The following is a 12933-nucleotide window of genomic DNA, read 5'->3' on the forward strand; positions in this document are numbered from 1 at the left end:
ACGGGTACATGCCTCCAGCCCTGCACCACACACACACACACAGACACACACATACACACATATAAACACACACACACATACACACACATGCACACTCACACATCCACACACACACAAAAACACATAAACATACACACATGGGGTTGGGGATTTGGCACAGTGGTAGATCGTTTGCCTAGGAAGCGAAAGGTCTTGGGTTCGGTCCCCAGCCCCGAAAAAAAAAAAAAAAAAAAAAAAAAAAAAAAGAAAAACATACACACATAAACACACATACATACACATACACATGCGCACACACACATGCACACATATGCACACATATACACACACACATCCACACGCACACAAACACACATACACACACACAAACACACATACACACACACAAACACACATACACACACATACACATGCGCACACACACATGCACACACATGCACACACAGTGTGACCATCTGTCTTATGCACATCTGACACCACAATGACAGACTCTCGAGCTGTGAGCCAGTATAAACCTGCTCTTGAATTGCCTTTTCTCTGGTCATGTGATCCAGGCAACAAGGACATCTATTTTCCGAGTTCTCTCCTGCAGACCATGAGGATCAGGTGCACGCAGCTCAGTGATGGAGCACTTGTGCAGCACACCCTTGTGAAGGAGGATTCCTGAGAAGAAGCTGGGTCTGGCTGTGAATGAGACTCCTGGAAGGAGTTTCTGTGTCTAGAGACTAAAGTACAGGTTGGAGAGAAGTTAATTATTTTGGACCAGGTTTGGCTCCTTGCCCTACTCTGAACTAACACCTCGTGACAATGAATAAGAACCTCTTAGAAGCTACGGAATCTGTGGAACATTAGCTTCCACCAACCCAGGATCTAAGAGTGTCATGAGGTAGCATCTTGGGCCTATAGGACAGCTCCATCTCATTGTACCTGCCTCTGCGGTGCCCCTCAATGGACTGCCAAGTGGCCTTGAGTTATGACTTCCTTAGTTCTGTAAAACAATAAAACCTTCATGAACGTGATTCGGAGTTGGAACATGGAATTTGAGGTAACCTAATTCTGTGTTCCTGTGTCGTGGTCACTCGGAATGGCTCCAGGATAAATTTCTTTAAGATGAAATATGAGAGCACGTGGTGGTGATGCACGCCTTTAATCTCAGCACTTGGGAGGCAGGGGCAGGCAGATCTCTGAGTTCAAGGTTGGCCTAGCCTATACATTGAGTCCCAGGACAGCCGGGGTTACACAGAGAAACCCTGCCTTGAAAAACAAAACAAAAACCAAAAAACCAAAAAACCAAACCAAACCAAATCCCAAAACAAAAAAAAGGAGAGCTGTGGTTTTTATGCCAAAGCCTAGAGGGAAATGGAAACCTGTGTAAAGTACATACCCTGGGGCTGGTGAGCTGGCTGTGTTGTGGGCAGCCAGTTCCATAGACAGCAGCAGGGGAATACCTCTCAAGTAGGGAGTTGTTGGTGAGGGCTTGGTTCTTACTCTCTGATTATTAAGGAAATGTGGAGGGCACTTGTCACCAAGCCTGATGACATGAGTTTGATCTCTGAGGTCAACAAGGTAGAAGGAAGAATTGACTCTTACATGTGGTCCTCTCTCTCTCTCTCTCTCTCTCTCTCTCTCTCTCTCTCTCTCACACACACACACACACACACACACACACACACAAGCACACACACACAAGCACACACACACACTCAAGCACACACGCACACAAGCACACACAGACATGAAATAAAGCGAAATATATTTTTAAAGGAACATGGTTCTATTCAGTTCCTTCCTCCCTCCCTCTTACCCTCCCTCCCTCCTTCCCTCCCTCTCTTCTTTGCTCTTTCCCTCATTCCCCCCTGTCTCCCTCCCTCCCTACTACGACATGCACTCTTTTTGCTGCCCAGGCTGGCCTTGAGTCAGCTAAGGATGCTCTTGAACTCTCTTCCACATCCTGCTGGGATTATAGGCACTCACCACACTGTTTGCTTCTGAGTTCTCCTGCTTTCCCTCTCCCCCTCCCCCTCTCCCCCTCCTCCCCCTTTATTTTTTACACAATCCTGGTGTTTTGTTTGGGAGATAGGGTCTCATGGTGTTGTCCATGTTGGTCTTGAACTCCTGGTTCTAACAATCCTCCAGTCCCAGCCTCTGGCGGGTGGCACTGGGTCCATAGTCATATGCCACCATCTGGCTTTTCGTCCCTCTGCAGAGACTGAACATCTTTAAAAGAAAACTTCCCAAGCAGCCAGCGTTTACTTTCCTCCATTCTCTTTTTCTCCATTTCCCCTGATTGTTTTCTTTTATTTTCGGATTTTTATTTCCTGTTTTTGCCCACTTTGGGCTTAATTTGCTCCTTAGTCTCTTGAAGTGGAAGCCAAGGTTGCTGGTTTGAGATATTTCCTCTTTTCTAGTGCAGTCAGTACAGTCTACACAATTCCCTTGAAGTGCTAGTTGGTGGCATTTAAATATTGATTTTTGGGGTTGGGTGCTGGGTCTTGAACCAGAGCATACAGCGGACATGGTAAACTGCTGAAGTTCACCATCAGCCCCTCCCAACTTACCTTTTGATACCTTTTGGACCAATGCTATTTAAAAAACAAACAAACAAACAAACAAACAAACACCCTTCTTTTAATTCCCACTATTTGGTTAGGGTTCTCCGATGACCTTGCTATTGAGATCTAATAATTCCACTAAATGAAGCAGAGAATAAACTCTAATGGCAGCTTTTACAAGTAGCTTCAAACACACTGGGGCATGATAGTACATGCCTTGTAGACTGTCAAGGAAGGTGGATGAGGCAGGGGAGTAGCTTCAGATCAGGAGTTCAAGACCAGCCTGGGCAATTCAATAAAGCAGTATTTTCTTTCTTCTTCCTCCCCGGCCCCCTCTTATGCCTTCTGGTATGCTCTGGGATTGCTGTCCTCTTGTCTTACTCTCCCACATGCAGAGCTCACAAGTCTGTGCTATTATGCCTGGCAAAACCTGGCTCTTAAAAAAAAGTTGCAAAAACCGAGTGTGCTGAAGTGCCTTACGTAACGATAACTACCTCAGAGAAAGGCACGAATTAGTGGAGATGGAATAATTGGAGAACAAAGCGTGGGGGAGGACAAAGCTGCCTGATTCCAGGTGTCCTATTGAAACCTCTGCTGGCTGTGCACCTGTCTACTGAGCAGTGGAGGAGAAACCGGGAGACAGACCTACAGCCCTCCCACAGACGGACACACGCACATGCAATGCATGTTTTCCAGGTAGTAATGGGTACTTGTAGTTTGGTGAAATCTCCCTTTTCGTCATTATACAAAACTGCGTTTCCTCAACACGTTTTCACACCTGTGCGCCTCTCTGCTCATTGTCGCCTCCAATACTCTCTTGTCCACTCCCTTTAGCTCCCTTCTTCCTTACACAGACAGTCCTCCTTCTGCTTCCTGTCTTGCATACATCAGTCTGGTGCTCAAGTAAAGACAGCGGCTGGCATCTGACCTTGTACACAGTTATTTCGCTTAGCACAAGGTTCTTTCTCCAGTTCCACTCATTTTCCTGCAAATGGCATATTCTTCATTCCTCATGGCTAAATAAAACTCCTCTGTGTACACAGTCTCATTTTCTTTCTCCGTTTGTCTTTGAGTAGGTATCTAGACTGGCTCCCAGCTCGACTATCCTAAGGCCTCAGTGAACATGGAGGTATAAGTAGCTCTGTGGTATGCTGAATACTCCCAGGTGCAGTAGAGCTGGGTTAAGTGATAATTCTGTATCTGGTGTATTTGGAGAAGTACCCTATTCCCTGGAGAGTTTTTGATTAATATGATGAACTTCTTAACTTGTCTCTCCTCCTCCTCCTCCTCTTCCTCCTCCTCCCACTTCCTCTTCCTCCTCCTCCCACTTCCTCTTCCTCCTCCTCTTCCTCCTTTTCCTCCTCCTCCTCCTTCCACTTCATCCTCTCCCTTCTCCTTCTCCTCCTCCTTCCTCCTCCTTCTTCTTGATACAGGGTCTCTCTGTGTAGCTTTGGCTGTCCTGGAACTTGCTCTGTAGACCAGGCTACCCTCAAACTCACAGAGATCCACCTGTCTCTGCCTCTGGAGATTAAGGTCATAAACCTTGGCTTTGGTGGACATCAGCCAGGGTGGAGAAGAGCCTTAAGCTGATTTTGTGGCCCAACAGACAGGCACAGTCACAGAAATAATTCCTAATGACGAGGCAGGAGGAGTCTTGTTGAGGCAATTAGCTTATGAAATGCTAATAAAGCCTACAGAGACCTGCTTAGACCTGCAAGGTGTTCTGAAAATATTATGGATTTTGTCATCCTCTATGCTGACTTTGTATCCTTATTTGGTGCAGGGGCTTGCAATGGAAGCAGCTTTCCAGGAGCATTCTCCATTTCAAAAAGGGGGACCTAAAAGAAAAGATCCAAGCTCTGACCTTTGTTTCAAGTGTGGACAGCCTGGGCACATAAGTCACCAATTTCCTCATAGCCAAAGCAGAAAAGTATTGGTGTAGAGTGCTGTGGGTCAAGCCCCTCTAACTACATTGTGCCTATTCTGTCAGAAAGATTACCATTGGCAAAAAGAGTGTAGATATAAATTTCATAAAAATGGTACACCATTCCCTGTTAAAGGGAATTTTCCTCAGCAGGGAATCTTTCAGGGAGCCCAGGCTCCTTGAATAATGTGGGTGTGATGGTTTCCCATGTGCTTGGCCCACGGAGTGGCACTACTAGAAGGTGTGGCCTTGTTGGAGTAGGTGTGTCACTGTGGGTGTGGACTTTAGGACCCCCATCCTAGCTGCCTGGAAGTCAGTGTTCTGGTAGCAGCCTTCAGAGGAAGATGTAGATCTCTCAGCTCCTCCTGCACCATGCCTGCCTGGATGCTGCCATGTTCCTGCCTTGATGATAATGGACTGAACCTCTGAACCTGTAAGCCAGCCCCAATTAAATGTTGTCCTTTATAAGAGTTGCCTTGGTCATGGTATCTGTTCACAGCAGTAAAACCCTATGACAGTGGCCAGCATGAATTCTTCTGCTCCAGCCAATCAAATGTGCCAGTCGACTCCTTATGTCAGGCCACTCCAGGGGGCACAGGATGGGAACTCAGTTCCACCGTCTCAGTCATATTAACCCCTGATTCTTTGCCAGTGACCATGCCTACAAGGGTACATGGTGGATTGTCCATGGGCGTGTGGGGTTAATTTTAGGTAGAGGCTCTACTTTCCCACAAGGGATGCACCCAGTTCTAGGAATTATTGGTTCTGACTACACAGGAGAGTTAAAAATCATGTTGCAGTCACCCCAAAAACAGTACAGATTCACACAGGACAGAGAATTGCGTAAATGTTGTTGCTGCCATTACCCAAACTCAGGCCAGAGGAGAGAGAAGCTTTGGTAGATGAGGTAAAGAGAAATAGGCCTTTTAAGGAGATAACAATAAATGGAGAAGTTAACAAAGGCCTTTTGGATACTGAAGCAGGTGACTCTTGAGTATGCACTGGTCCTGCTAGTGTGGGGCTGAACAGTGAGGGAGGAGTGAGGATGATTTTAGGAAAAATGGAAAGAAGACTCAGAGACAGAAGTTAGAAATTGGGAGGGCTGCAGGCCTAGACCATGACAGCCCTGAATAAATTTCTCAAACCCTTATGTACTTTACAGTATCGTGAGAAACAATGTCACAAGCTAGCAGAGACAATGGCTGACGTATCATTGGATATCTGTCCCCGAGACAGAGGCCTCCCTTCTCCTTCCACCAAGGTTAATAGAATGTTCAGCCCCTTACCTTGAGTTTCAAGTGCATCCCCTCTTATCGTTCCACGAGTCAGCAGGCCGGGAAATCTGCCAGCAGACCCTGGCCTGCCTTGACTCTGCCTGGCAGGCAGGTTTCCATAGAAGCAGGCAAAAAATGACTCTCAACATCTCCCCCTTTCTTATTTTATACAAGCCAAAGCTGTCTCAGCTATTGGCACAGAAAGCCTGTTCTTGTCTTAGGCGTCCCCTCAAGAACTGTGAAACGTTCTTGTCATCAGAGCATGAATCCTGGTATTCAGACCCTATCTTCTAGGTTGATCCACCTCTGAGAGAATCTTTCCCATCTTTGACTACCAGCCTCTGCAATGGGAGGTGAAACCTATTAGGTTTTGAGCTGTATATGATGGAGATCTGCACAGATGAGCAAAAAGGAATGGAGGGCACATTTAATCACAAGTGGTCACTGGCATAATCCTATAACAATTGGAGTACCCAAGACAAGTACAGAGAAGACAAAATGAGTAAATGAAACGAGGAAGGCACGCTCTTTCTTAATAGCTCTAACCATTCAGAGGCAACTTTTGTAACACACAATTGCAGGGGTTTAGCGTCCTTTAGATTCAAAATTGCTTGATGCAATCGAATTAGATCCCTGGCACACTTAATCACACTCACATACACACATACACACACACACTCACATGTGCTCTCACACACAGATACATACACATACACGTTCACATGCACTCTTACACACACACACATGTACAGTCTCCTCTCTCTCTCTCTCTCTCTCTCTCTCTCTCTCTCTCTCTCTCTCTCAGACGACAGGTTTGTGGAATCATCACCTTTGCACTATTAGATATCTTTCTCTTTGTGGGGTTCAGGCTAGGGTGTTGCAACCTTTGTTCAATGGGGTGTATGTGGTAAGGTCTCAGACTTGGTTTTCTCAATATAATTTAAAATGTTCTTGTGTTCATGCCAGGAGCTTAGCCCTGGGCTGGGTCTTCTCTGAAGCAGTTGAGGGGGAAGAGTGTAGATCCGGGCAAGACTTGGTCTTGCAAGAGAGTTTCTATAATAACTTATGCCTCCTTTGGATCTATTGACACTTGTTGCTAACCGTGGGTGATTAGGTAATGGATTTATTGCTATTATTTCCTTCTCTGTTCAGTCAATCAGAAGCTTCTCTGGCTAGGCTGGTTAACTCTTTGCGAAAGAGAGAGGAAGAAAGGAAAAGAATTAAAATGCTTTATACAGGCAAATATGCACAGGCATATATACATTTGTACACATGCACTCTGACCTGGCTTGACTGTCACAATCACAAGTATGTAAGTATATCTACACATGTACATATAGACAAACACATATACATTTGGATGGTTGAGTGGATGGGTGAATGGATGGGCAGAGCTCCCCAAGCTAAACCATTCAACTAACAACTTTATTTTTTCCTCTAGCCATTTTATACCTCCTAGACAAAAGTTCTTTTGAAAATTACCTCATAGATAAAATGTTACAGAAAATGGAAGTTAGAGAAGGATGTTGATATTAAGTTCAAAGCAATGTTTCATTCTAATATGCTCATTATAAGTTCAAAGCAACTGTTCTTACATGGCCTTGCTCTACCACAGGGCACACCTATGGCTTCATCCTTGGACCTAAATGTTTTTCCTTGAACATAAATTTGTCCCAAGTCTATTTCTCTTTTTAGTGTGATTACGAAAGTTCATTGTATTTCGTATTATACAGCCTTTACTTACTGTAACGAGTAGTGGGTACATTCTATTCTTGATTCTAATTGCATTTCATCTTTCTATTGTTGTGCTTGTTCAGGAAGCATTCGTGAACCCCAAAAGACCACCAAGGAGCCAATTCTGATGTAATTTATTCAGGCTTGAGCTTGGACTTACCACCATCACTGATGCAACAGGATGGGAGGGTGAAGCCCCAACCTCTCAGCTGGACAAGATTTTATAAGAAATGGTGAGCAAACCAAGGGGGTTTCTAGCCCAGCAAGCATCTAATTGAATGACTGTTGTAAGTCGACAGGTGGGTGCTCTAAAGCAAAACCATGAACAATCACAAATGATCTGAAAGACTATTTGGAACTACCAGACTAATCTTAGTTGGCCATTGCTAGGGAGTAGCTAGAGAGTGTCTCTGGGATGTGGACTAGAGACAAGCTATGTGGTTTCTCCTAGAACTTGGGTGCAGGTTGAGTTCAGTTGCAAGTCAAGTTCTCAGATCCCCCTTTCTTTTAAAATGGAGGCCTGATGACATATTTGGGGGTCAATGGAACCTCTTTCCTCCCAGTGTTGAATAAATTTTCTTTACTATTCACAGGGTCAGTGTTCTGAGCCTACCTTGACTGCCAAATGATTCCATCACTAATTTGTGGAGTAGACCCGCATCTTCACTGTCTACCAGTTTAAAACCATTGCATACAGTTTCATGGTTGGTACAAGGAAAGATTTGGAAGAAAAGATCAGCCAACTTGAGGTATGGAGCTCCTTGCTCCTCTAGAGCTGATTCTGACACATTTAAAATACAGTGTTCACCCTGGGGCAAATTGTGACTTGGCCAATTGCATTATAAAAACAATTACACTGATTGCATCTGACCTTGGTTTCTCTTTGAAGCATTAAGTGAATAAAAGACTTCCTTGGGATGAGGTCTAGCATGATCTGAGCAAATACCTATTCAAGCACCATTGTCAGAGTTTAGACTATAAATCTATAGATATATCCTTATTCCGAATCACCGTATTTTAATGAAATGGCTATGAGGTCTGTTTTATGTAGCTTTTCTTCTACTCTTTCTTTCTTTCTTCCTTCCTTTCTTTCTTCTTCCTCTTTCTTTCTTTCTTCCTTTCTTACTTCTTTCTTTCTTTCTTTCCTTTCTTCCTTCCTCTTTCTTTCTTTCTTTTCTTCTTTCTTTCTTTCTTTCTTTCTTTCTTTCTTTTCTTCCTTCCTCTTTCTTCCTTCCCTCCCTCATTCCTTCCTTCCTCCCTCTTTCTTTCTTCCTTCCTCTTTCTTTCTTTCTTACTTTCTTTCTTTCTTTTCTTCCTCCCTCCCTCCCTTTCTCTCTCTCTCTTTCTTTCTTTCTTCTTTTTGTTAGGCTTACTATATAGTCATGACTGGCCTGGGACTCTTTATGTAGACAAGGCTGACCTCAGGCTCACAGAGACCTGCCTGCCTAAGTCTTTGGAGTGCTGAGGTTAAAGGTATGTGCCACCTGGCTTGGTATGCAGCTCTGATTTAATCCAAAGAAACTGTGTGGATGGTAGTAATAGAAGAGAATGCTGGAGTCACACACAAAGACGGGCTCATAAGAATTAAATCTGATGTTTCCATGGGAACTCTGAAAGCCGGAAGGATTTGGAAAGATGTATTGAAAGTTCTGAAAAAAAATCACAACTGCCAACCTAGACCGGTGTGCCCTCAGGAAACCTATCTATCTAAATTGAAAGATAAAAACTTTCCCTGATAGAAACATGTTAGAAGAATGTATGACCACTAAATTAGCCTTCCAGAGGATGCTGGGAGAAATATTGTGAACTAAAGAGCAGGAAAAAGCCAAGAGGTTATAGAGTCAAAATAAATGATGATAAACCCATCCAGGTATAAGATGCTATGCAGGTACGTAGCATAGTAGTGGGTTATCAAGTGGTGAACTTTGCATGTTACAGGACAGCACGTCATTTGGGGCAACAACGGCGTGAAGGCCCCAATGGGGTAACCAACTGCCTTTTAATTGGATTTAAGGCCTGCTCTACAGAAGAGAATTCATGCCTAGTCCGTAAAATTGGGCAAAAGAAAGAATAATCTGGTGTGGTGGGGGTGGTTTTGAATTATTTATTTATTTTATGTATATGAGAACACTATAGCTATCTTCAGACACACCAGAAGAGGGCATATGATCCCATTAGAGATGGTTTTGAGCCACCATGTGGGTGCTGGGAATTGAACTCAGGACCTCTGGAAGAGCAGTCAGTGCTCTTAACCACTGAGCCATCTCTCCAGCTCTAGTGTGTTGGCTTGAATGGCTTCATAGACTTCATTTGTTTGAATGCTTGGTCCCTAATTTGGGGGAACTATTTGGGAGGGATTAAGAGATGTGGCTTTGTTGGAAGAGGTGTGTTACTGAGGTGGGCTCTGAGGTTTCAAAATTCTACCCCATTCCCTGTCAGTTCACTCTCTTCCTCCTCTTACAGAGAAGGGTATAAGCCCTCAGCTACTTCTTCAGCACCATGCCTGCCTGCTGCCATGCTTCTTAACATGCTGGTCATGAACTCTGAAACTGTGAGCCTTCCAATACACTATTTCTTCTCTCGGTTGCTTTAGACAATTCCCACCCCTCTCCACCCACCCCATCCCTACCCCAACCCTCCATTCACCACCCCTATCCACCCCAGCCCTTATTCTAACTCCTCAACCCCTAGTCTCAGGATAAGGGGCAATCAGCCCTTAATAAAACTAGTGTAGCAATCCCTGCCCTGCCCTGCCCCTTCCCCAACCCCTCCCTGTCTCCATCCTCTTCCCAACCCTGGGCTACTACAGTCTCAGGAAACACCAGGAAAAAAGCTGGAAGATGAAGAGGAATACCATGAAATGCTGTCTTCTGGACATGACATGGCTGTTGTATTGATGAGCTCTCTGTAGCTATGGTCACAGGTACAAGGCTTGCACAAGGCCAAGCCATAAAGAACAGTTAATATTTCCATTGGCAGCACTGGATGAACCCAGTGAGTTAAAAAAAAAAAAAAAAGACATGATGTGAGAAGCCTGGGTACTAAGAATAGGGAGTTGTGCTAGATATGATCAAGATATTCTATTACAGTTAAAAGTAAGTTAAGATTTTAGAAATAGAAATGAACAGGAATACACATAAATGCGTGTGTGTGTGTGTGTGTATTAGACTATTTGACTTTTGTCACTATAACCAGCACTAATCCCTTACATGATCGCTGATTTGATTTTTGAGTTGAAAACAAAATAAAAATATTAACTAAAGTCAGTTAAAATGTATCAAGGAGTTAAACAATAATGCTCAAAACTTTAAAGCTGTTAGGGAAAACAAAAGGCACACATTTTAAGACAGAGGGATGGATAAAGGTTTTCTGAAAGGGCTCCAATAGGCCTGAAAACAGTGCTACGTACCCACAAGAGAACAGAAGAAAGAGCAGTAAAGGGATTAACACATGGTGAACTCAAAACTTAAAATACAATCAATCAAAGTACAAATACAAAAGTAATACAGTCAACAGGCAGGCAAATAAATCGAGCAGATAGTTCTCAATAAAGCACAAGTAATCAGGGGTTGGGGATTTGGCTCAGTGGTAGAGCGCTTGCCTAGCAAGCGCAAGGCCCTGGGTTCGGTCCCCAGAAAAAGAAAAAAAAAAAAAAAGCACAAGTAATCAGTACATAGTCCAAAAGAATGTTCAACATGGCTGTCATCAAGAAAACAGTTTTGTCGAGGGGAAATGAACCTTCTATGGCGGTAAGTATGAAAAATCACCTTTAAAAACTAAAAATAAAACCGCCATATGTGTTAGCTGTATCAACCCTGGGCAAATAGCTAAGGGAATCAAAGAAGACAAACCAAAAGTTATATGTCCATTCATACTAGCCATGTCTATTCACAGCATCTGAGATATGTGCAGTTCATCTAGAAATCCAGGAACAGGTGAACTGATAGCTGCAAAGTAGTGTGAATTCACAACGGAGTTTTACTCAGCCATGAAGATACATGAAACGCCATCATTTGCAAGGAAATGGTGGGAACTTATTTCGTTAAGCAAAATAAGCCAGGTTCAGAAAGATGTATGCCACACGTTTTCTCTTACTCATGGATTCCAGATTGAAGTCAGAGGTACACATGTCTGAAAGTGGGGGTTGACGCTAACACACATGGTGTGTATGGATGGTAATGTCCTGATTAAGCTTATTATTTTGGGTGCCAATTTAAAAAAAAAAAACAAGACAAAACAAGCTATTACTATTTGGCTCCTTCTGTGTCTACCCAACATTGAAGTATTTTGCCTCTTCCTCTGACCTAACCTTTGCATTACTAAACCCTTGAAGACACTCTGTAGAATTGGATAGGTATAGGGTAGGTTGAAGACAACACTTGCAGAGCAGTTACACGTAGAATAGAATGATAGTTTGGTGCATAAAGCATTTGTCTCTGATCTGAGATCAGATTCCAAGGCACCACGGAAAAAGCTGGGCATGAGGTGGACCATGCCAGTGATGAGTAAAGGCATGTAGACTCCTGGAAGTGAATTCGCCAACCAGCATGCAACACATGGTGAAATTCTAGGCCAATGAAACCCTCATTCTGATTTCATTTGGGTTGCTGATAACGAAAACAAAAACCAAAACAAAACAAAAAAACTTAAGGGAGAACAAGGCTTTTTCGTCTTGCAATTCCAGGTTATGAGCCATCACCATGAAAAAAAAAAATCAAGGCAGAAATTTCAAATAGCTATTTGTAACATGTCCACAATGGAAGGGAGGGGGAAATGAATGCATATTGCTTGTGCTCAGCCTGATGTCTCCACCCTCACATAGTTTAGGACCCCTTGTCTAGGGAATGTTGGCAGCTAGCATGTCCTGGGTCTTTTCTCATCAGATAACTTATGACTAGCCCTCCAGCCCCAGGCCAAGCCAATGTAGGTAACCCCACCTTGGGTCTTCCTTTCCAGGTGATTCTAAGTTCTGTCAAGTTGACCATCAAATAAAGTCATAAAATTTTCATGCAAATTGATAGAACTGTAAACATTATACTGAGTGGGTGAGCCAGACCCAGAAGGCAAATGTTATGTGTTCCCATTAATATGTAGACCTTGACGTCAAATCTTTAGATTTGTGTGTTTAACTTGGAGCACCTGTAGAATATAGGAAACTAAAAAAGAACTGCTGCTGGGAACCAGAAAGAACGATCTTAATGAAGGGGACATAATAGAATACAGGTGATAAGAAGGGGCAAGGCGACATAATGGGGAGGGAGATTGTGGTGGACTAAATAATGGGCTCATAGATTGGAATGCTTAGTCTCGGGGAGTGGCACTGTTGGAATGAGGAGAGACTCAGGATGTCTTAGGGTCTCATTGCTGTGAAGAGACACCATGACCAAGTCAACTCACACGAACATCCGAAATTGTAAGCAAGCCCCAATTAAGTGTCTCTGTAAGAGTC

The sequence above is a fragment of the Rattus rattus genome, chromosome 4 (genome assembly GCF_011064425.1).
Source record: "Rattus rattus isolate New Zealand chromosome 4, Rrattus_CSIRO_v1, whole genome shotgun sequence".
In the NCBI taxonomy this organism is placed as follows: domain Eukaryota; kingdom Metazoa; phylum Chordata; class Mammalia; order Rodentia; family Muridae; genus Rattus; species Rattus rattus.